Source organism: Primulina tabacum, chromosome 15 (assembly GCF_025594145.1).
Source record: "Primulina tabacum isolate GXHZ01 chromosome 15, ASM2559414v2, whole genome shotgun sequence".
NCBI classification, from domain to species: Eukaryota; Viridiplantae; Streptophyta; class Magnoliopsida; order Lamiales; family Gesneriaceae; genus Primulina; species Primulina tabacum.
In genome coordinates this window covers 18,221,384-18,225,882 of record NC_134564.1, presented here as the reverse complement: position 1 = coordinate 18,225,882, position 4,499 = coordinate 18,221,384, and positions in this window count along the sequence as shown.

Sequence of the window (4,499 nt, the reverse complement as noted above, 5' to 3'; positions counted from 1 at the left end):
CAACCTCGATAAGATCGCGTAGAATGTGCACCGGAGAGACGCGGAGGGATTTCTTTGCAAGACCTTGGGGAATTTCGAAGGTGGGTGATGCAAATTTTTTCAAAAATTCTGCTGGTAGAGGGTTGAGGGGCCAACCGAATGGTTACACTAGGTTTAGGGTTTAAGTTATAATACTAAGTGCTAATGGGCCCTTAATTAAAAAATAAAGGGATTAAAATGATTTTGGGCACATTATTGCAATCCCATTAATCCCAAATGCACTCACGAAAAATATTTCATTTGGTTAGGTTTTTGAAAATATTGTCTGAATGCTCAAAAAGTCCCCGGACTCGCTAAATTTTGCGTACCGTTTAAAAATATGACTCGGCGAGTAAAAATACCCCACCGAGGTCCATTTTCGAAGATCTCACTAAATTACACCATATATCAAATAATTAAAAATAATTATTTAATAATTTTTTTTACTATCCCTAGTCTCCGTTCATCGTTCGAGCGCGAAAAACTACTGAAAGCCCTTATGCATGAAACTTTAATAAATCACGAAATAAAACATGTAACCATGCAATAATCCTGCATTTAAAACTTTAAAATAATTAACTACATATTTTAGTAAAACCCTAGATTGCATGCAGTCATGTTACGTAGTTCAAAGGTTGTGCCAGCGCCAGCTTTGGAAACTCATTCTTCAAGCTTCAAGTCTATAAGTTTACATGCTTCAAATGTTTTGAATGTTTTTAATGCTATCACCTGCATGTTTTCATATATATTTCTAAAGTACATGTTGATCTATTTACATGTTTGGAGGTTAAATGCTTTAAAAACTAGATTGAATTGGATGTTGGTTACGTTAGAATTCGAACTGTATTCAGATAATATGCCGCCTAGAAGAGTTCCCAGTACAGACAGGTAGGATGGAACCCCTGGGGGTGACCGAGTTTTTCCACCACAACCACCAGAGATCCCGCCACTAGAGTTTTGGAAGGGATTGCAAGATTGTTGGAGCAGGCTTCTAGATCCCAGGTGGACGTTCATGAGCAGTTCAGAAGGATCAATCTGAAGGAGTTTGAAGGCACCACTGACCCGTTTGTGGCTGAGGGTTGGATTCGATCACTGAAGATGCACTCCCAGTACCTGGACATGAGAGATGTGGACCGGGTAAGATGTGCTACTTATATGATAAGATATTATGCATCTCTTGGTGGGAAAGAGCACCAAATGGGGTGAATTTGGCTACTCTCACCTGGAACCAGTTCAAAGATCTTTTCTACAATAAGTACTTCACCGCATACATCAGGGGGCATATGACCCGAGAGTTCATGAGTCTCCGATTGGGGGACTTGATTGTTGCTGATTATTTTAGAAATTTTAATCGGTGTTGTCACTTTGTGCCCCTTATTGCGAGGGATGCAACAGAGAAGCCAAGGCACTTTATAGATAGCCTCAGACCTACCATTAGGAGGGATGTTATGGTAATGAGGCCGAGCGATTATGAAGCCGCCACTGCTTTCGCCTATCATGCGGAACAAGCACTGAGGGATATAGATGTGGAGATGTAGAGGAAGATGCATCAGGCACATCAGAGTTCACATCTTAGTAAGAGGCAGTTCATAGGGCCTCCCAGACACCCGGTACAGCAGAAGCCTCAAGGTCAGTTCAAAAAGTCGTGGCACCGGAAGCCCACTCAGAATTCAGGTGCACCAAAACAGGAAGAGAGGCAGTCATGCAAACACTGCAACCGTTTTCATTTCAGTAAATGTATGTGGGGACGTTAAAATGCTTTATCTACAAGGAAGAAGGCCACAAGGCTGCTAATTATGTTAGAGTAGGTGCCCGTTGAGCCAAGTGTTGGATGATGGTTCACATTGAAACTCTATGTATAAATAATCTTTATTTTAATAATATTTGAAATTATTGTTTTGGCACATCTTTATTTGTATACAAATTCTTGTTGCATAGATAAAGTCCTTGAATATACACATAGTAGAAAGAATATGAGATGCTCATATGATGAGTATCATGAAACTCATATTTGAAATATTGTATATTCTAAACAGCTCTTAGTCGATTCAGCCACCGCTAAGAAGGATAAAGGCCATTTGAGTTTGAGACTATTATCTGTGATGTGAGTACCATGTTTCATTGGTAGGGGACATTGTGATGTCCGAGTATGCAGATATGTATTCCTTGTAGAGTACACTGAACAACCTTCCATAAAGGACTTCCCAAGTGGTTCTCATTTATCGAGTGAAAATGTCCTAGTTCATGGTTGTACACCATTATTCCTTATGACCCGGGACAACATTGCGACTCTATATGCTAGCATTGCACTTTGACTTGTTTAACGACTCATATGAGGTCATTAGGTGAAAAGGTTGGGTGTTTGGTTGAAACATATAGGAGTCGATGAATTGTAGTCGGGGTTTCACCGCTTACCTTCGGGTATAGATATCATATGTGATCTCATGTGTTTGTAGTTTGAAATCTCTGATCAGAGTGTTGGTGGTAATTAAGAAAGGGGTTTCTTATATTACACCATCTATGCAACTACGACATGACACATAGTATTGATTCTTTGACAAATCTTGATATACCAATAATTGTCGAATCGGTCGGGTTATATGAGATGAAGCGAATGTAACGTACGCTAACCATAATAGAATGCTTCTTGCATGCACTATCATTTGATACCTAGGGAATCATGTAAGTGATGCTGCTAGGCGTTTAACATGATTGGTTGGGTACTATCAGACATTAGTTCTGACGTTCTTATTATCAAGGACTTGATAAATAAGAATGAAACAACTGTGATATGCTCATATAAGGACATGTTTAGTCGTGAATCACATTGAGATGTGAACCAACTGCTAGTTGTATTTGGAAATTATGATTTTCATAAAAATTGTTATGGACTAAATTAAATTAATTCAAGTGTTGAATTAATTAAACATTAATTGACCTAGTAGAGTCCAAATAATTAAATTAATTCAAGTGTTGAATTTATTAAATAACATTGGGCCTTGTAGAGCTCAATTAAAAATAATTATTCTAATAGTGGGTTTGATTAAATTCAAATAAAGAATAAATTGATCTCAAATGTGTTTGAGATATTTAAATAATAGTCCATAGGCTTTGTAAATGTTACAAGCCCAAATTGCATGCAAGGGAGGTGAAGAGTTGTGAGACAAATTTTTCAATAAACAAGGCATGTCATGCACATGCAATTTAACTTTTTCAAGCACCAAGAAAAGTTTTTCTTCTCTTCTCCAAGCATGCTATGGCCGTAACTTCACCCTAAAAATTCTCTAAATTTTTGCTTCTTCATTTTGATGATGAAAGCATAAATTTCTCAAAGAAAAATACTCTACCTTTTCTAGCGCAAGTGTAGAGTGGATCTTTGAAGCTAGTGATGGACCTAATTTGAAGGAAAGAATCCTCTTGAGCAAGGTTTGCTCTTGGAAGCTTGGAGATTTGGTCAACCCTTCAAGAGCTAAGTTGTTTACAACTTAGTTTGAGCCAATAATCAATCCTTAAGATTGATAGGTTAAAATTTTAAACACACTATGTATGATTTTGTGTTTGTTCTCGTTATTTGCTACATATCTAGGGGTGCTCGATTTTGTTACTTGAAAATATGATTTTTGAAACTTCCGTTGTGCATCCGGGCACCCGTAACCGATCCCTTTTCAAGTGATATCAATAGCGTAGGTTACTTTTTGTGTATCAAATACTTGATATTATATTGAAAACAATTTCTAATCGCATGAGAAAATTCGACACAACAAATCGAGTGCCAATCTAGGGGCTATTTTAAGGCTCATGTTGCTGCCAATTTCGGGCATTATGGGCTGCCCGAAACCCCCCACTATTTTTTTAAAAAAAATTTTGGTTGTAATCCGGTGATTGAGCTCCGACAACGATGGTGACGGCTAAGGTTTTTCAAAAGTGTTTTGGGATATCAAAGTGTCATGGGCCCTAAGTTTGTTGGACCATTAGGATGGTTGAAATTTTGTGAAATTTAAATGGGCCAAATAATTTTTGGTGAAAAATGTCTTTTTGGTCCCTTAAGTTTAAATCTAATTTTTTTATATATTTTCTCATAAAATAAATAATTAAAGTTAAAATTTAAGTATTTATAGTGAATGGTGATTTACAAAAAATTCGGTTATAAATAAATTAATTAGAAAGTAAACAAAAGAGTTTGTTTACTTTGTTGATTTAATTTATAATCGTGGCAGTTAGTTATTTGATCAAGATATATAATATTAGATCAATTGATTATTGTGATAATTATTGATGCTGTATTAGATGTGATATTATGTATGAAGGATGATCAAAAGCCCAATCCCAATTTGCTAGGTGTATTCTAGGATATTTTGTGTTGAATGATTTTAATAATTATTAATTTATAAGTGGTCTTGGTTTATAGCTCGTTCTCACTCCATGAGCTGTATCCCTATTTTCCATGGATATTTGTTTGTAAATATTATTATAGTGAAAAA